Source organism: Rutilus rutilus (genome assembly GCF_951802725.1).
Source record: "Rutilus rutilus genome assembly, chromosome: 1".
NCBI classification, from domain to species: Eukaryota; Metazoa; Chordata; class Actinopteri; order Cypriniformes; family Leuciscidae; genus Rutilus; species Rutilus rutilus.
Genome location: NC_140209.1, coordinates 63,521,216 through 63,543,026, shown reverse-complemented (window position 1 = coordinate 63,543,026; position 21,811 = coordinate 63,521,216). Strand labels below are relative to the sequence as shown.

Sequence of the window (21,811 nt, the reverse complement as noted above, 5' to 3'; positions counted from 1 at the left end):
GTGTTGAAGTTAATGAGATAATTAAGTGATTATTTAAGTGATGATTGGCCATTAGTGGTGACACCTAATGTTAATAAGAATCATTGAAGGAAAGTAATCATTGAAAGTAATCAAATCATTGACTCTACTACAGTCTCTATGGTCAATACTCCTGTTGGCAAATTGTGCTTTGCTTCTCCCTGTAAAAACAATCGATCAGTCCGTTCACTTTTTCAGCAAAACATTGTTACTTTACCGTCTGTGACAACTTACTGGAATAATGCAGTTGGTAATATCTGTTGGAAACAAGTTTGGATGCTTCCATATATATATTTTTTTTTAACCAATAAAGTAAAAGAGATTTATTTTAAAATAATTCATAAATACTACCCTGCAAGTCACTACCTCAAAAAGTTCAAAAAGGATATTTCCTCCAGTTGTTCTTTCTGTGTCAACTCTGACAAAACTGTAGTTCATCTTTTTTTTTTGGTATTGTCCATTTACCAAAATGTTTTGGCAAGATGTCTTAGGATTTATTAGGTCTGGAATCTATAATGAATGTGTGTTGTATTGGAAGGATGTGGTCCTAGGCTTTGTAGATTATAATCAATCTAAAAAATCTGTAATTAATCTGATCTTGTTACTAGCAAAGTTTCATACTCATAAATCTAAATATTTAAATATGAAAAATACCTCTTTTCAATTAAGTTGTCTGAGAACAAAAAGGCCTTAAAAACATTATCTGTTTGTAATTCTTTTCCTTTTTTCAGTGTCATGTAATTCTCATATATGATTTATCAATATGTTTAATTTACATGATTCCCCCCTTTGTGATTTTTATTTTTATTTGTTTTAGTTCTGTTGTTGTCAGTTATTATCTGTATATTGTTTTAAGCATAAAAAAAAAAAATAATAAAAAAATTTATTTTTATATATATATTTTTTATTGAAAACATTATATAAACAGTCACAATATAAAACGAATAAACAAAACAAAACAAAAAAGAGACAGGGGTATAACTAATCAGAAAATATAATAAAAAATTACATATTAAAGGAAAAGATTAAAAGATTTACATATTTCAAATGTTTTTAAAGCTTTCTTGTTACATGAGTCAGAGATAGTCCCAAAGTAATGTTGTACATCAGTAATCAAAACATAGAAAAGTGTTTTCTGACCTGAAAATTTACATTTATGTATATACAATTTTGTTAAAAAAAAGAAGATTAATTAAGAATATTTTGTTTTTGTGTAATTGCTCATTTTTCCAATTAACAATTCCAAACAAAACATTTTCCCAAAGTAGAGAAAAATCCTTATCAATGTTTTCAAAAACAAAACGGGAAAAGTCTTTCCATAACAATTTAGAATAATGGCAAAGCCAAAACAAATGCACTATATAGTCTCTGGGTGCTGTCCACAAAAAGAACAGTTTGCTTTAACATCTACCTTGAATTTCTTTAAGAAAGTATTAACGGGATATACACGATGGATAATTCGAAAGGAAACTTCTCTTATCTTATTAGTAATTAAGTATCTATTTGGAGTTAGCCAGACTTTTTTCCAGACAATGTTGGGAAGAAAAGCATTCCAATAAACTGTGACATTTGGAATAGAAACATATTCATTAAGGCAAGGCAAGGCAAGGCAAGTTTATTTATATAGCACATTTCATACACAATGGCAATTCAAAGTGCTTTACATAGAAGAAATTAAAATAATAAAAAGAAATAAGAATAATTAAAACAGTTTAGAAAAATAAAAAATACAGTACAAACAGTCGGACGAGCATTGGCACAGTGCTCAATCAGTAAATGCATAGTTAAACAGATGTGTTTTGAGTCTGGATTTGAAAGTGACTACAGTAGGAGCACATCTGATCTCCTCTGGAAGCTGGTTCCAGCTGCGGCTGGCATAATAGCTAAAAGCGGACTCGCCATGCTTAGAGTGAACTCTTGGTATTTCAAGCTGATATGATCCTAATGATCTGAGTGATCTGTTGGGTTTATATTCAGTGAGCATATCTGAAATGTATTGAGGTCCTAGGCCATTGAATGATTTATATACCAGTAATAATACTTTAAAATCAATCCTAAATTTAACTGGGAGCCAGTGTAAAGACCTGAGGACTGGTGTGATGTGTTCATATTTTCTGGTTCTGCTCAGAATCCTGGCGGCAGCGTTCTGTATGAGCTGCAACTGTCTTATGGTCTTTTTGGGAAGGCCAGTGAGGAGTCCATTACAATAATCCACCCTGCTGGTGATGAAAGCATGAACAAGTTTCTCTAAGTCTTGTCTGGAAACAAAGCATCTTATTCTTGCAATATTTTTCAGATGATAGTATGCTGATTTAGTTATTGCTTTGACATGACTACTGAAACTAAGCTCTGACTCTAGTGTCACACCAAGATTCCTGACTTGATGTTTAGTTGTTTGACCCCTAGAGTGAAGGTATGCGTTCACCTTGAGAACTTCATCTTTGTTTCCAAACGCAATGACTTCAGTTTTGTCTTTGTTTAACTGAAGAAAGTTTTGACACATCCAACTGTTGACTTCATCAATGCATTGGCACAGGGAGTCAATGGGGCTGTAATCGTTAGGCGATAGGGCTAAGTAGAGCTGTGTGTCGTCTGCATAGCTGTGGTAAGCAATTTAAGTACCAGCAACAAACAAGTACCAGCACTGATAATTTGCCTGAATCAGTATTTAAGCGAATATCGTTTATTATCTTTATGAGCGCTGTCTCTGTGCTGTGATGTGGTCGGAAACCAGATTGAAAATTGTCAAAGTATCCATTCGAGCATAAGAATTTGTTCAGCTGATTGAAGACAACTTTTTCTATGATCTTGCCTATGAAAGGAAGATTTGAGATCGGTCTATAGTTGCTTAATATGGTCTTATCCAAATTGCTCTTTTTCAGGAGGGGCTTGACAACTGCAGTTTTTAGGGAGTTTGGAAAACTCCCAGAGAGAAGTGAGGCATTTACCACTTCTAGAAGATCTGCTTCTAAACTGTTTAACACACTTTTGAAAAATGATGTGGGAAGTGTGTCAAGGGCGCATGTTGATGTTTTAAGGTGCTGTACGGTTTCTTCCAAAATTTTGCCATCAATTTCTTTGAAGTCAGACATAGTAACTACTTTCTCAGGTGGTCTGATCTGTCTGACCCCAGCACAACTCAAGGATGTGCTGATCACCTTTCTGATATTATTGATTTTCTCAGAGAAGAAAGAAGTAAACTCACTGCACTTGCTGTCTGAGAGCATTTCACTGGGAATCTGGCTTGGGGGGTTTGTCAGTCTCTCTACAGTAGCAAAAAGAGTGCGTGTGTTGTTTAAATTGCTGTTTATAATATTTGAGAAGAAAGTCTGTCTAGCTTTGCTTAGTTCCATATTGAAAGCATGAAAAAACTTCTGGAGTTAAGAAATAATTGACGTATTGATCTGTTAGAAGAAGAGGATGAAAAGCAATATTTCCCCACCACTGTAACTTTAGGATCTAAAGGAGATAAAGAAGAGGGGTAGGGGATATGTTGAAACAGCCTAATAACTCCAGATGGTATGGGCATCAAAAACAATAGCAAATTCTTTAGGGGTAATGGGAATGTTAAAACGATTAAGAAATTCTTCATAGTTTAATAAATGGCCATGTGCATTAAACAACTGACTTACAAGCAAGATATCAGCCTCAAACCAGCGCTGGAAGAAAAGAGATTTGGTTTTATACAGAATATCACGGTTATTCCATATAAAATATTCATGAGGAGAAAATTTGTGCTTGTATATCAGAGACCAGGCAAGAAGGATCTGCTTATGAAATTTAGATAATTTAGCTGGTATTTTTTCAACATTATAATTACAAAGCAATAAAAAATTAAAACCACCAAATTTGGAGAAAATATAATGTGGAATGAAGTTCCAAATAGAGTTTTTTTAAGTAATTTTAAGAGTATTATTGAATGTACAAAAGTCTAACATATTGAGGCCACCATCTAAATACGAATTTAAAACAACAGATTTCTTGATATAATGTATGCCATTTTTCCATATGAATTTAAATAACATTTTGTCAATACTTTTGATAGTGTTGTTAAGAGCGACTGAGCAGCATATGAAAGTCTGGAGATACCTTCCGCTTTAGCAAGTAATATTCTTCCCCTCAGAGATAAGTCTCTCTGTAGCCATAAATTACATTTTCTTTGGGTTTTCTCCATAATAGGGGGAAAATTACATGCACATCTATCAATTAGATTTTTTACATATAGAGATACCTAGATAAGATATCTTATCTTTAATTGGAATATTATTCATTATAGTTAGGTTACATTCTTTAATTGAAAGTAGTTCACATTTAGACAAATTTAAAAAAAAAGACCAGAAGCTTTAGAAAAACTCTCAACAGTGCTGACTGCAGACGGGACCCAAGAGGCATCTCTTACAAAAAGAACAGTGTCATCTGCCAACTGGCTGATCTTTATTTCTCTTTCTGCAATGAGAATCCCTTTCAAGGCACTTTTATTAATATAATGAGAGAAAACCTGCGTGGCAAGGAGGAAAAGATAGGGTGCACTGTAAAAAATATTTTTGCAATTTAGTTATTTCAACTTATTTTTGTGAGTAGAGATAACTAGATTGTCCAGACAACAAATTTTTTTAAGTTTTCTTGTCCTCAACTAGACTGAAAGTTGAATGAACGACTTAAATTGTTATTTTAACTCAAAAATGTATGTTTAAACAACTGCACTAGATTTTCTGTTGAATTAACAAGTATAATTGTTATTTTAACTTATAAATGTAAGTTGAAACAACTGCACTAAATTTTCTGCTGGTTTTACTTCAATTATACTCTAATGCTTTATTAGAAGTAAATTTGTAAACTAAACTTAGTAAACTAAACTTAATTTATCTATATATCTTGCTGTCTGGTAGACTGCATAAAAACCTAAACTTCAATTTTATTAGTGTGTACATTAAAACATTACACTGTAAACCCCAATGTTGTCGTTAATAAAGAAATCAAGTTGTCATAACTTAACATTACTTACAAGTTTTTGCATCAAAAATTAAACATTGGATTTTAATGTACTCATCTGGCAGCAAAAATCTTTCAGATTAAGATTTTAAGTGTTATGCACTCAAAATGTCAAGTAATTTAAATGATTCCCTATGTGTCTGTTTAATATGATTGTGCCTGAAATTCTGCCTTGACAACACGCTGATTGGTCGATGCACAAGGCAGTAGTTTTTTTGTTAATCGTGAATTTGCTGATGCAGGCAGCAGGCCAGAGGCACTGACACTGCATAAAAACAGTAATTTCGGGGTTAAAACGGAGCCGGCCCGTCCATCACGTTCACGTAGCCGACGGACATTTCAGGCTTCGCATATGGAACTGAATCACACAAGACCATAGACAGTATACGACAATTCACCATGACGTCACAACAGTAATAGACGTTCTTCCGGGTGGCAAAAGCCGAAGCGTTCCTATGACAACGCTAGTAAATTGCTTGGAAAGGAGGCCCACCGTCGACAGTAAAAATGTAATAAAAATAATTAAATATAATGCATTTTTTATCATAATAACAACTGTGTTTAATGATATAAGTAAAAAATATAATAAATATGTAATATAGTAGGCCTACACATAATTAGCAAAATACTCTCTATAGCTCTTTTTTCTAGCCAAAATAACGTGCTATATATCCTATCATGGTCATTAAATGGCTTTCCTGAGGTAAATGTTACGTGACAATTGTTCTCCAGCTGTTATATCGACCTTTGCGCGGTTGAAAAACACTGATTGGTCGATATTATGTATGAGGAATATACATTTAGGTAAGTTGCGTGAGAAAATGGATGTAGTGAGAGCGTGTGAAAAGTGACAATTGTATGAGGCGCCACGTAGGATTTAAATCAAACTTCGCTTATCAATACATACATAACACAATACAAGAATTATAAATTACTCGCATATACATTTATTGGATGTTCAAAATACATATATGAAATACTCGTGCACACTAATATGAAATCCATACCAATACATATTATGTTAGTAATGAATGCTTGTGAATAACTTGCATATAGGCTACATATAAACTTGACGCACGCATACACCTATAAATACTTATAAACTTCCATGCATATACACCTATAAACACTCGTCTCGCACATACATATACACTCGCAGCACGCAGGCACATACATATAAACTCGATGCGCATACACATCCATAAAACACTCACGCATACAAATTAAAACGTGGATGCATGCTTTAGTTGTGTAGGCTATGTATGCGAGTATAGGTGTGTGCGTGCGTCAAGTTTATATGCAATATTCACAAGTGTATGCATTCATTACTAACATATGAATTTCATATTAGTGTGCACGTGTATTTCATATGTATTTTGAACATCCAATAGTATAGCCTACATGTATATGCGGGTAATTTATAGGTGTATATGCACGTGTGTTATATTGATAAGCGAAGTTTGATTTAAATCCTACGTGGCGCCTCATACAATTGCGTGAGTCTCACGGCCAGTCGCTAACCTCCTCACCCACAGGAAATCGATAAAACCCTACACCTTTTGCTGTATATCTGGCAGCGCAACCCCAAACACAACACGTTTTCATCATCGTTTCAACTTTGATCAACAACAATGTTTTTAACTATGTAACTGTTGCAGTCGCCGGCTGGATCTCTTCAGTTAGTCAGTGGAAGCCGCTCGCGTTCTGCCACCCGGAAGTTACTCGGCGCCTATTGTTTACAAACATTCTGAAAAGGCCTGTCGCTACTCGATCCGTACCGGTAACACGATCTGTACTGCGCATGTGCGAGAACGAAGTTTTTCTGCCACTTCCTGTCATCGTGAATGTTTTTACGACAACGTCAGTCACTACTCGATCCGTACTTTACTGTCACGATTTGTACTGTACTGTCCTGCATGTGCGAAATAATCCTGGATAAGTCTTGCCTTGTCATAGTTACCTTTGATGATAAAATTCGCAGACGACCGTCTCACTTTCCGACGCTCTTCGTGATTGTCAGGCATTTCTCCTTTTAAGAGAAATTGTTGAACTTTCACATAAAATGCAAAAGAATCCATGTTTATTTCGCACATGCAGGACAGTACAGTACAAATCGTGACAGTAAAGTACGGATCGAGTAGTGACTGACGTTGTCGTAAAAACATTCACGATGACAGGAAGTGGCAGAAAAACTTCGTTCTCGCACATGCGCAGTACAGATCGTGTTACCGGTACGGATCGAGTAGCGACACTACTCGATGTAAAATTTGATGTAAAATTTGATTTTACATCAAATAAACAAAACAAAAACGATCCGTATCGTAAATAGTTATTTACTAGTGATTATATATATATATATATATATATATATATATATATATATATATATATATATATATATATAATCACTAGTAAATAACTATTTACGATACGGATCGTTTTTGTTTTGTTTATTTGATGTAAAATGTACAACAATAACTGGCTTATACAGAATTGACAAAAATATGAGTGTTAACAGGAAACGGAGCTCGTAGAATAACACACAATTTTAGGGAGAAGAAAACTAAATAAAGTTAAAATAAAATAAATAAACAAACAATAAATAACATGACAAAGGATAAATAAAAGAAATAAAAGTCAATTGGGGGCTTCAGTTACGATACGGATCGTGTAGTGTCGAACAACAACTGCCGTAAATGGTTTCGACATCAGACAGGAAGGAGACGCGTTCTCGCACATGCGCAGTACAGATCGTGTTTCCGGTACGGATCGAGTAGCGACAAGGCCTATATAAACACAACTGACGCAGGCTGTAAATGGAATCTTTTTTTGAACCGACTCGAGCCTCTTCTCCCCCTCCCCCGCTGACTCACTGCAGTTCTTGCGCGCGCAGCCGCAGAGAGCGTCCGGTATTTTCTGAGAAAACGTATGGTAAGTGTGAATTCATAAAACTATTTTAAATAACATGTTTGCCAGAACATAACGTCAACATTTGTTCAATGTTCTAACGTTTTTATTTTTTACTGTATTTTCTAGACCGACATTGTTTTCGAGCCGTTAATTCCCGCTCCTGCTCCATTCAAATCTTGCGCGCTGATAACGTCCGGTATTTTCTGTGAGATTTACATCAGACGAAGGTAAGTTTGAATTCATAAAATCATTGTAAATAACATGTTTACCATAAAACAACGGCAAAGTTTTTCAATGCCATATTTTATCTGAACCGTATTTTATAGCCCACTGCCTTCGTTACTGCGTACGCTGACATCGTCCAGTGTTTTCAGACGTTTAGCCTATATCAGACGAGGGTAAGTGCAAATTCATGAAACCTTTTTAAATAGAGTATTTACCAAAACATAAGATTTGGTGTTGATTTAAATTGAGTGTGTTTATGTTGTAAAATAAGTCTAGCTATCTTAGTCTAACTTAGTTAGGTACGTTAACTGCTAACTGATGTTACTTAACTTAGCATCTGCAACTGTAACTACACACATTTCTAAGTTAGTCATTAGTTAAATATTCACGTTTATTAATTAACTGTTAATTAATAAGCTAGTGTGCTTGAGTTGTTAACGTATTCTCCTTTGACAAATTAGTAGACACTTTCTTCTCAACTGTCCTCAGAGGCTTCAGAAACAACACTGAAGGAAGCTGACTTTTGATTGATGTGAGGCAGACAAGGCCGAAAAGGTTTTAGCTATGTACTTAAAAATATATCATATTTGTTAAAGTGCAGTGTATGACTCCATTTGTTTGTTTTAATGTTCTAGTAAGTGTAGAAATCTACCATGTACTTAGTTTTATTATGATGTAATGTACTGTGCAAGTTATATGATTGTTTTCAGGCCAGTTGGTAAATGCTGCCATTCTTCTCAAATACTGCTGCTCTTCAAAGAACAGAGTCATTCATCAGGTAACACACACAAAAATAGTTTTTGTTTGAATACCATTTAGTTTCCCAAGTTATCTTGTATTTTATTTAGTTAATGAAACGGCAAGAAAGCACTTTGACTTGCTTTATTTCCATTCTTGTTGCTGTCCAACTAACAAAATTGCTTTGTATTGTTACATTTTTATTATTATATCACTCTAACCTGTTATTTACAATTATGAGCACAGATTAATTAAATTACACAAAAAAATTGTCTAGCAGTTTTTATTCATGGTCAGATTCAATCCATCATGGATGGATTTGAGCAAATAGACGATTCACTGATTTTTTTACTTCCTTGTGTTCAAGCTTCAGTCAAGTCGATTAAAAGCTGCTTGTTCACCAACCGGACCAAACAGGATTTTTTCTTTTACCTCAGTTTCATCTCAGTTGCAGAGCTCTACCAGATATAGGTAAGTCTTCACCACAATCTTTGAATTAAAAAAAAAGTTACTGTCAAATTGAATCGTTATGGGTGATATAAATAGTAGGGCTGTGCCATATCATACCATCCACGATAATACCAGTATAAATTTTTACATGATAAAAAAGCGTCATATCGCGATATCACTGATATAGCGACGCAATGACGTATGGCACATTACGTTCCCTAGCACGCACAACAACAACACCTGTCTGAGCGTGAGAGCAGCAAGTCAGCCTCCAATGACGATCAAATCAATAATTTTTAAACGTTCTCCAAGACGCAGTATTACCAACCGTGTGAGTTTCTCCAAGATGCAATATTATCAACCAGTGCCGCGTCTTCTCTCTCTCGCTCTCAAAATGGGTTGCACAAGTCAAGCGTCGATACCACACTCGTGTTTAGCAGTCAGGACATGACGGTCACTTGCATCGTAACTAAAGTTTATCATTTTCACTTCTTTTTAAGTCTTATCAGTTTAAACATTTGCGATTTTAAACTATTCAGTACTCTCGCGCGCTCTGTTTACTCTGCGTGCATACATGTATACATGTATACAGTAAAGCCGTCTCACGAACAGCTCGCGAGTAACAAAAGTTCCTTTTCACGGATTATATCGTGAACACGCAAAATTGTGTAAAAATGCCGGTCGTGGTTAGTATATTCATAAACAGTCGGTTATGTCTGGAATTAGCATAAAACGCGTGTGACAATGTGACAGTCAGCAGCATCATGAAAACAGTAATGGATCCGGGCACTAGCTCTAAAAGTGACAGCACAGCAGCCATATGTGTCTGTCATTGTCGTCAAAACAACAAAAGATAGCTTTCATTGTAAGGAATCAGAATTAATATCCTATGCATTTAATTTAGTCAGGACTATCAGTGTTATTTTACATTTGATTACCTTATACAGTTTCTGTAGCATTTCTGAATACTAGTGTTAGACCTACCCAAAAACTTTTCTCTTTATTTGTATCTTTATTATTTTGTATATATTTTTTGCTACTTTTTTGTAAAACAATTGTAAAAACACAATGAGTGAGCAAACATTTAGGTGAGATAAATGTAATAAAAAAAATGGTCAACTTTTTTTTTCTATATCGTCATAAATATCATTATCGCAAATATTCTTGAAATATCGTGATATAATTTTGAGGCTATATCGCCCACCCCTAATAAATAGCAAGTAATACGTCTGTGGTTTGAAATGTCACGGTTTTCATTATTACTATTCAGTGTTTGGATTTTGCCTCGCGCCATTTCAATGCGCTTTTGTTCATGTTTTAAGAAATCTTGATAATAGGGTGAATTATTCACAATGTTGTCACAAATTTAAAGGGGTCATATAATGCCATTTTTGCACAAGCTAATATGAGTCTTTTTTTCTTTCTTTTTTACCTCAGTCACTTCAATTCAACTCAGTTGCAGAGCGCCAGATATACGTAAGTTTTGACCACAATCTTTGAATTACAAAAGTAAATGTCATTGAATCGATATGGGTGATGTACAATTAATACGTCTGTGGTTTGAATGTTTTCATTATTTCTATTCGTAGTTTGGATCTTGCGCCATGTCATCACGCTTATGTTCATGTTTTAAGAAATCTTGATAATAGGGTGAATTAGTCATGATATTGTCACAAATTTAAGATTATTGAGTGTATTTCAAATCAGAGTGTTTTGCACATAGAAGATTCGCTCATTGTATTTCCTCGTGTTGACTCACAGGTTCCGTCAAGTTGACTAAAAGCTTGTTCACCAACCGGATTTATTACCTCAGTCACTACATAAGTTGCAGAGCACCAGATACAGGTGAGTTTTCACTGCAATCTTTGGCAATCATTAAAATTAACTATCAATTTGAATTGATGTGTGTAAAATAAGTAACTTATTATATCTGTACTTTTAAATGTTACTGTTTTTATTGATATTGGAAATGGTTGTGGCGCTCTCGTGAACTAATTTTGAGGCCCACACAGAAGAAAAAGAATAGTTGAAAAAAGTATTTTTTCTTTTCTTTTTTTTACGAAGTATTCTCGTTGCTTGATAAACTTAAGGTTGAGCCACTGTAGTCACTTGGACTATTGTAACAATGTTTTTACAATTTTTTCTGGGCTGGCAAATATCGATTACCCAGCAGTCTATGAAGGAGTGAGCCAGCTCTCAGATTTCATCAAAAATATCTTAATTTGTGTTCCGAAGATGAACGAAAGTCTTACAGGGTTGGAACAACACCTTTAATGCTTTTCATAGTTTCTTTTTGAAAGGAATGTTGTGAACAGGATGTTTCATGTGTTGGTATGTTGTGGGAGTGGCATTTTAGAGTGTTTAGTTTAATTGATGAATTTGTTGAAGCTTGAGAGCATAAATAATTGGTAACTTAGTTGATATTAAAATGGCATTTAAGCCAATTCATAGGTCTTTAATGTGTTAAACAATGTTTAAATGGTTTCTTTTGGAACAAAGGATGTTTCTATATTGAATGCTGTGGGTTGATCTTGTTTAATGTAACAGATTAATCCACAAGACATGCATTGAGACAGGTGTAAAACACCTTTTCACAAGGTTGTTTTCTGCAATTTCATTGCAGTTCATTGCAAAAAAAAATTGAATTGTATATAACACCTGATGTTCTTGTTACATCATAAGAAGAATGGCATCTACGCTAATGTTAGTCTTTTTGTTTATTCCAAGGTTTACTGAAGTCAGCCGGATCCGGGCCGTATCCAGATCAGGTGGTGGACCTGCGCCTGGACACGTCCACAACGCATCCCTGAAGTGCCAGCCTCATCAGCCCTGTGAAGGCCTCATCGACACTACAGCCATCAGCACTGATCCTCAACAAACTCGTCTCCATACCGGCGTGACTCCGACTTCCAGTCAGATGAAACTGGATAATATTCTGAATGTTCTGATCCAATCTGACTTCTGACCTGTAATGCTGCCTGAATCATAATCATACACTGTTCGTTCTTTGCCCAGAGGTGAACTGAGTGACTGAGCCTGGGTTCTCCCAAGGTTTTTTTTCTCCATTCTGTCACCTGATGGAGTTTTGGTTCCTTGCCACTGTTGCCTTGGCTTTTGGCTTGCTTAGTTAGGGACATTTAATATTCAACAATATTATTGATTTGCCTTACTTAAGGTGAAAGATGACGCAATTTTCTCCTAGAAACAAACTTTGTTGTATTATTTTCATGTTATCACTGTGCTGCTTTGATACAATCTGTATTGTAAAAAGTGCTATATAAATAAAGGTGACTTAACTAATTAACTTATTGTAAATTGTATCAGTGATCGTCAATTTTACATATTTTTTTAAATCAAATGTATTTTACAAATTAATGTTCTAGTAGTAATTCATTATTTGGTACTGCTGCAGTTTTTAAAACACCACTTTAGTTGGCTGAACTTATTGGGTGTAGTTTAGAAAACTAATCTTTAGTTTGCTGAACTTATTGGGTGTAGTTTAGAAAACTTAACTTTAGTTGACTGAACTAATTGGGTGTAGTTTAGAAAACTAATCTTTAGTTTGCTGAACTTATTGGATGTAGTTTAGAAAACTTAGCTTTAGTTGACTGAACTTAAATTCGAAGTTTACTTAACTAAATTAAATCAGTTCATTGTACTTTATAACTTGTCAGGTAAACTTATCCAAATTTGTCAGGTACACTTTTATAAATAAGTTAGTAAAACTCAAAAAAATCCATGCAAAAAGATAACAAAAAATAATGAGTTAAGTCAACAAAAGATTTTTTTACAGTGTGAGATAGGGCATCCTTGCCTGATACCCCTCTGAAGACTGAATCTAGGTGACATACCAAAACTAAATTTCAGCGAGCAGTTACTGTTAGTATAAAGTGTCCTGATGGCATTATTAAAAAAAATTCACCAAAGCCAAATTTCCTGAGGCAACGAAAAATAAAATTATGCTCCACTGTGTCAAAAGCCCTGTGGAAGTATAAAAAAAAGATAAAACTTTCCTCTGAAATCAAATCAGAATAGTCAAGGAGATCTAAAATGAATCTGATATTATTAGAAATGTGCCTATTTTTTATAAATCCAGACTGAGATTCATCAATTAAATAGCTCATGACTTTCTGTAATCTTTGAGCAAAAATTAGAGCTAGAATCTTATAATCTGTATTAAAGCTGCCGTCGGCAACATTTTTTTGGTCATATTCAGTGAAATCGACACTATAATCCGACAGAACAACATAAATAAGGAGGTTTTAGAAAAAAACCCGAGCTTCTAACTCCACCTGGAGCGTGTTATTTGTTTTGCAAAAATCCACCGCTCCCGTCTCATCGGGTCCAATCAGCGCAGGGAGGTGTGAGATCTGACTGTCAATCACTGTTCGTGCACACGCCACAGATCCCCCCTCCCTCGCGCAGGCGCGCACATTACAATATCACATGCACACGACATGCCTAAAGTTCGCCTGAAGATTGTACGAAGCGTGATGGCGGAGAGAAAATCTACTAACAAGCTTCCAATTCCTCGGTTATTGCTATCTATGGATAGATTAGCCAGGGCAGCCTACCTCCGAGTCCATGGTGTTGATCGATGCTGAAGAGACGCGCGCGTTCACAGAAAATCAGGTACACACGCAATGACGATGGGCGGGTGCTCGTTGGTAGTGGGGGAGGGGCATGAGAGTTGTAAACATTCAAAATTTTGGCTAAATCCACTCAATCTGCCAGACTTGCCGACTGCAGCTTTAAGTAAACAGATTGGACGCCAATTTTCAATAAGAAGTGGATCCTTTTTGGGTTTTGGAATTAATCACACCTTGTGTCAAGCTAGGAGGAAGAGATGTTCTCAGAATACTCTCTGCATAAACTTCTGCAAGAAACGGAGCTAAGGGTTCATAGAATGCCTTATAAAATTCGGCAGTAATACCATCATTCCCCGGAGACTTGTTGACTTTAAGATGATTAAGAGAAACAACAATTTCCTTAAGGGAAATTGGATCGTCACACCGATTTTTGTCATCTGCCTCTATAGTAATCAGGTCGACTATGGAGTCTAAAAAAGAGGATGTATCATCCTCATCGAACCTAGAGGTATAATAACTTATAAAACTTATTGCAATAATCAGAAATTGTCTTGGGGTCATCCGTAACGATACCATCAACATTGAGTTTAGACAAACTATTATAAGTGGCATTAGACTTCTCTAACCTGAAGAAGTATAGGCAGAATTTTGTTCTCCTTGCTCCATCCATCTCCTCCTAGATCGCACAAAGGCACCTTCAGCTTTACGTTTGTACATATCATCAGATATCAATATCAATATTTTCAGGGGGCCCCTGCGTAACAGCAGCGATTTCACTAACAACTGCCTCTTCCTCAGCTTTCCTAAGCTTGGCAAGCTCACTCCCATATCTTCTCATAAATGTACTAATATCAAATTTTAATAACTCCCAATTATTACTAAAAGAGCGTTCCCTCACAGCTTTTTCCCAATAATGGTTTATGAAATAGTTTATTTTTAGCTTAACGGTATTATGAGATAATAGAGAACTATTTAACTTCCAATATGATGGTTTAATAGAGTTTAAAGTGTTAACAGAGAGTTTAATTTTTATAAAAATAGCCTTATGGTCAGTTAGGGGTGTTGGAAGAATATCAACAAAAGTATTGCGAATGTCAACAGATTTAGAGATTAGCCAAAAGTCTTTACGAGAGCGAAGAGAAGCAGCGTTGTTGCTCCAGGTAAAAGCTTTAGTATTAGGGAATTTGGTCCTCCAGACATCAATCACATCAAGTCTCTCCATGAGTTGTTTAAACTTTGAATTAAGTGATGAGGGTTGGCCATTTATCAAGAACACGGTCAATTGCAATATTGAAATCCCCACCTATAACAAGTAAAGAGTTTGGAAATTTATTTAGCCAGTAAAGTAGTCTACTTTCTATAACATCAAGAAAACTTGCATTCTCAGACCTTGAATTAAAACCATAAATATTGGCCATAATAATAAAAGTTGAATTGAGATCAATGACATTACACAAAAAACGACCATTTGAATCACAATCTGTATATACAATATTCCCTTTAAATGCATTCCTTAGAGTAGTGACTCCTGCAGAGCGTTCAGTACCATGGGAAAACCAAAGGTCATTACCCCATTGTGATCTCCAAAATTTTGCATCATTGACAGATGAATGGGATTCTTAGAAATAAACAAAAATCAGGCTTCAGTGTTTTTGCAAACAAAAATAAAGCTTTCCTTTTTACAGTTTGCCGTATACCCCTGACATTTAATGAAAACAAAGATAACAACGTCAAAACAAGAACCGTGAAAACAAATAAGATCTTCTTAAGACAAAAGCTTAGGGCAAAAAGGGAACTCCCAAACTCTGCACTTAAACAAATGTCAATGATAAGTGACCCAGCTTATCATATAACAACTTGACAAGTTCCAAATAAAGTATTGAACTATAGCCTACTTAAAAGAATATTAAGGTACAAGATCCAAAGTGCACGGGTAGACAGAAGATACTGGATTAGTAAGCATCAACTTGAAAAATAGCCATTAAGGTGGAAGAATAATTTCTTTGCCTTCAACAAAGGCACGGGCTCTGACATAGTAAGCCTTTTTTCCTGCATCTCTTGCACTTTTAACTGCAGGCCAGAGCTTCTTTCTCCGCTCTCTGTCTTCCTCACAGAAATCTTCAGCAAAGCGTAGCTTATTATAACGCAGGTACGAGTTGTTTCTAGCAGCCTTCCAAACTGCGTCACGGTGCACTCTGCTGGAGAACTGAAGAATTACAGGTCTCGGCTTGTCAGGTTGCATCCTTGATCCTAAACGATGAACAGTATCGATCACATCTGGAAGCTTGATCTTTCCCTCGGGTAGCACCTCCAGACAAATCTGAATGACAAGCTCGTATGTTCTGATCTGCTTTCTCTGGGACTCATACAACTTCAGGTTCCATCTCCTGTGGTACCCTTCCAGCTCCCGTATGCGGTGCTCGAGCATGCTACGATGACGTTTTTCTTCATCAATGCATCTCTCTGTATTAGACACCTTTATCTTTAAATCTTTAACCTCCGAGCAAACGAAGTCAATAGTTTTTTTTTTGTCCTTCTATTTTCATAGCGTTACTGTTGATCAGTTTCTCCATACCGTCCGCCCTGGAGTTAATCTGGTCAGAGAGAGTGGATATAATATCTTCGCCAGATTTCTCTGTTTTCCCGCGTTTGCTGGATGGAGGCTTACTTGGAGTCACAGGCATGGATGGAAAGTCTTCAGCAACAGAGGAAAGTGGTGGAGAAGCAGGGGTGGTATAATCATGACAAATGTCAATCAGTAAATTGCTACCTTCAGGTGATATCATAAGATCGGAACTAACCATCACTCCATCCATCGGATGCTGCTAAACATTTAACAGCTTGATCTAACAAGTCTTTCCTTTTCCTTTGGGATTTTGACATTTTTCCCGAATTTACACAGTGCGAATAGTAAGTAGATTAAGATTAAATCAAACTTGATAAGGGTCACTTACCTTAACAAAAAAGAGCAATCTGTTGCAGAGATCGGGAAAGACAACCACTCAGAGCTCCATCTTCAGCCCCTCTCCGGTTTTACCCATCAGCCACCGCGGCATTAGAGCCGTGACGTCACGCCGCGAAGCTCTATTAACTAATCACAGCAGTTTTATTATTATTAATAATTGAATGCCAGGATGATTTAACGAGGTTTTGCTGGGTGATGATATACATTTTATATATGTATAAATATTCAAATATATAAACTTTGCTGCCAGACTCGCGTGCAAAGCCCGCGAAAACAATAGGTAGCGAAAGGCGGAAGTCTGGCCAGTCAGAGCCAGCGCATGCACACATCCCGACTGTCTACTCCCTGCTGAGAGGACTGATACCTTGAGTTTTCTGGAGGTAAGTACTTTAATTATTCGATATACTTCACAAATTATAACTACAATTATTAATGACGTTTAAAAACATGAACTAAGTAAATCATACAATCTGTTAACAGAGGCAAACAACCTGTTGGTGTTAAATCTGTTACGTCACTTGTGCGTGCGCATGTCTGTCATGTTAACGTTTGGCCCTACCTATTAATGATAATTACAAAAAAAAAGTATTTAAAAAACTATGAATATCCTCACAGATGCGAAAAGTTACTCCTGAAGCGCGGCCACTTCTCAGACAGCGCGTGCACACTGCTCGAGCACCCGCAGAAATGGCCGAACGCTCACGGGAAAATACGATACTCTCTTTTAACCTCACAGCGGTTCTCGGCGCGTGTGGCAGAAACATTAATATATGTGCCCATGTTATCATTATATCTGCCTGAGAAGTTTTCCTTTGTAGATTAGATGACTTTTTTTTTTGAGACCATTTTGTCCTGTAACGTTAAAAATCCAGGGCCTTTCAGAGATACCAAATGTTTGGAGTTTTCATCATGACAACATTTCATCATTTCCCCCCCCTATCCTGACTGACATTGACTGGATGATTAAATTCAGCACTCTTATAGAAATATGATTTGATCAATTAGATTTTTTTTTTGTAATAAGTTCACATGTTAAGACAACTTTGGGGTTTTAAATAAGAATATGACGTTCTGTTATGAGACATGCATCTGTTGAATTCATGTCCACTGTAGAGGACACCGGGACTTGCTTGTCAGGCATTTTAGGAGACACGTGAATAGGAAAGAAATGAAAAAAGAATAGTAGGCTACTAAACTATGTATAACAAAAATATGTCTTACTTTTTATTGTTCAATAGGGGCCGATTGCCAAAACGTGAGAGATTTTATAAAGTCAAAAATGTTCACTATTAATGTTTTGTGTGTAAATAAAATTGAAATAAAATGTAATGTAGAAACAACATAAAGACAGTATATTTAAAATAATTGTTTAATAGCATCTTTTTATGAATGAAGGCCTGTATCACTGATATTAATATAGCTACCGATGTCTCGATGGAAATGATTTTTTCCCCCAAATTTTAAACATTTATTAGGCTTCAAAAATATAACAACTTAATTTAAGTGATCTTTAAACAATCCTCACTTAAACCCATAATAAATGTCATGTTTACCCAGGGCCGGATTAACAATTTCCTGTGCCCTGGGCATCAAGACTCAAGGCCCCCCATAGTTAGGGGGGTTGGGAGGCATGCTCCCCCGGGAAAATTTGGATTTCTTTGACCTATGTGTAATTTAGGACTTTTGAAGGCCAAAAAATTATAAGAAATAGGCTATTTAAAACCTTGTCATTAGATTATTTGTCAATACCTGCTCTCTCCTCATCTTCATATTTCTTATTCTCTCAGTATTCTTATCCTGGCCTATTTCTTCCCCTCCTAAAGCTGAACTTTGACTGATAGTCTTTTCATTTCCGTCTGTGTCAGTGACGAAAGTAAACATAGGCTCAACTGATATTTATACGTTTTATGAATCATTTTCTTAGACATGTTAATTTACTCAAGGCTACCTGTAGCCTAAGTCAGTATTGCCATTAGGAACCTTCTGCAAGCTTTGGAATTTGAAAACGTCTGTTTTTAAATGTTAAAAGTAATTTTAAATAGAAATTATAGACTACGTTTACCGCAGTTGGTGGACTTGGCAGACGTTCCCTTAAGCATCGTACGCTGTGGAAACGCGTCAAAGCATTCTCAGGTATAATTATGCAGCATTAATGCACGAATGATTTTGAATGAATATTTTCATCATGTCGATATACAATGGTCACATAATGTTAAAACTAATCTTGCTATTGATATCTTTGTTAGACTACCGACCCTGTAGAACAAATGTCCTGCTAATATCGAACCTATAACGAACTTTACCGCACTCAACCAGCGGGAGTGCATTTCACGAATTACGCCCCTGCGTGAACCCGCGTAGATGCACCTTATGCAGTAATTCGATTCTGGCGCGCTGTCTGTGCGTCGTGTGCGTGTGTGTGTGCGTCAGGAGCGCTCCCTGCTCATTAGAACTTTCATTGAGCTATTTTTAGAGTGTGGACGCGACGTTCCTGGACGCGGCAGCTCACATCGGCACAGGCTTTCTTTGTCCTGCTCCTCCGTGGCGATGACGGTGTGAGTAAAAAAAAAAAATTCATCATAACGAATTGGAAAGTGGGGGGGACACAAACGGGATTTTGAAAAGTGGGGGGGACATGTCCCCCCTGTCCCCATAGGAAATTACGCCCATATACACTCACCTAAAGGATTATTAGGAACACCTGTTCAATTTCTCATTAATGCAATTATCTAATCAACCAATCACATGGCAGTTGCTTCAATGCATTTAGGGGTGTGGTCCTGGTCAAGACAATCTCCTGAACTCCAAACTGAATGTCAGAATGGGAAAGAAAGGTGATTTAAGCAATTTTGAGCGTGGCATGGTTGTTGGTGCCAGACGGGCCGGTCTGAGTATTTCACAATCTGCTCAGTTACTGGGATTTTCACGCACAACCATTTCTAGGGTTTACAAAGAATGGTGTGAAAAGGGAAAAACATCCAGTATGCGGCAGTCCTGTGGGCGAAAATGCCTTGTTGATGCTAGAGGTCAGGCCACTCATCTCCACTACAAATAGGAAAAAGAGGCTACAATTTGCACGAGCTCACCAAAATTGGACAGTTGAAGACTGGAAAAATGTTGCCTGGTCTGATGAGTCTCGATTTCTGTTGAGACATTCAGATGGTAGAGTCAGAATTTGACGTAAACAGAATGAGAACATGGATCCATCATGCCTTGTTACCACTGTGCAGGCTGGTGGTGGTGGTGTAATGGTGTGGGGGATGTTTTCTTGGCACACTTTAGGCCCCTTAGTGCCAATTGGGCATCGTTTAAATGCCACGGCCTACCTGCGCATTGTTTCTGAGCATGTCCATCCCTTTATGACCACCATGTACCCATCCTCTGATGGCTACTTCCAGCAGGATAATGCACCATGTCACAAAGCTCGAATCATTTCAAATTGGTTTCTTGAACATGACAATGAGTTCACTGTACTAAAATGGCCCCCACAGTCACCAGATCTCAACCCAATAGAGCATCTTTGGGATGTGGTGGAACGGGAGCTTCGTGCCCTGGATGTGCATCTCCATCAACTGCAAGATGCTATCCTATGATTATGGGCCAACATTTCTAAATAATGCTTTCAGCACCTTGTTGAATCAATGCCACGCAGAATTAAGGCAGTTCTGAAGGCGAAAGGGGGTCAAACACAGTATTAGTATGGTGTTCCTAATAATCCTTTAGGTGAGTGTGTGTGTGTATATATATATATATTAGTGCTGTCAACGTTAACGCGTTAACGCATGCGATTAATTTTTGTCTGGTTTAACGTGTTAAAATATTTAACGCAATTAACGCAGCATCCGTCTTTTCTGCCATCCGTTGGCTAGCTTTACATTTTATGATCACGCTCTTATTCATTTAAATGCTTTTAAACATTTCAAGCGCAGCAAGACAAAAGAGAATGCGCTGTCTGTGAATGTCCTTATGTGACACACACACACACACACACACACATAGACAGGGCGCCAGAATCCAGTTCTCTTTCGCGCTTGAACTAACGATTATCGATAGTATCGACGTTTTGTCGATTATCCTCATAAGAGCAGTCTTAAATGATTTATATAAAGTCTAAAATGAACAAAGAGTTGCGAGAGAATGAGGCGCGTGTGAGATCCATAGACAGTATATAAACGGTGAGATCCGCGTGTGTGTGTGTGTGTGTGTGTGTGTGTGTCTGCCTGCTCTTAAAGGGACAGCAGCCAATAAAGCTTCCTGTCAGTAAAGTTAAAGAACAAAGGGAACAGAGAAAATGACTCACTGCTGTTGACTAAATAACTTTTGTAGCTTTAATAAGGATTAACTATTTAATTTATAGTTTATGCAGTGCAGACTGCATATAACTTTGATAACTTTATTAAATTTCTGTATATTTCCTAACTGTTAAGACAGGAAGGGCACGAATAAATATGACATTTATTATGGGTTTATGTTAGCATTGTTTTAAGTTCACTTAAATTAAAAACTGTTATATTTTTGAAGCCTAATAAATGTGAAAAAGGAAAAAAATCAGTAGCTGTATTAATATCAGTAATACTGGCCTTCATTCATAAAAAGATGCCATTAAACAAGTATTTAAAATATACTGTCTTTATGTTGTTTCTACATTAATTTGATTAACTGTGAAATTATTACATTATAAAATATATTAAAAACGTACAAAAACATTTCTTTTTTTATTGCGATTAATTGCGATTAATCACAGAAAAAATTTGTGATTAATCTAGTTAAAGTTTTTAATCGATTGACAGCACTGTAGAGGCCAAAGTATAATTCATAGTAATGTGAATAAGAGTTAATGTTAAAAAGGTAAATAATTTCATTTAGAAGTTCATGTAATGGTTAAAATGTTACATAATACTTAAAAGGTTAAAAACATACTAGA

The 21,811-nt window shown here is 36.3% G+C and overlaps 3 long non-coding RNA genes across 3 annotated transcripts in view; all 3 read left to right on the top strand.

Annotated features, from left to right (window-relative positions):
- LOC311296775 overlaps positions 1-21,811 on the top strand; it is a 95,599-nt gene that overhangs the window by 62,335 nt on the left and 11,453 nt on the right. The window lies entirely within an intron of this gene.
- On the top strand, positions 7,833-9,348 carry LOC311296700. The gene is made up of 5 exons (XR_014628685.1): positions 7,833-8,147; positions 8,247-8,318; positions 8,635-8,700; positions 8,856-8,923; positions 9,251-9,348. It is a non-coding gene; the product is annotated as an uncharacterized lncRNA (long non-coding RNA).
- LOC311296548 lies at positions 9,551-12,631 on the top strand. The gene is made up of 3 exons (XR_014628618.1): positions 9,551-9,664; positions 10,771-10,809; positions 11,095-12,631. It is a non-coding gene; the product is annotated as an uncharacterized lncRNA (long non-coding RNA).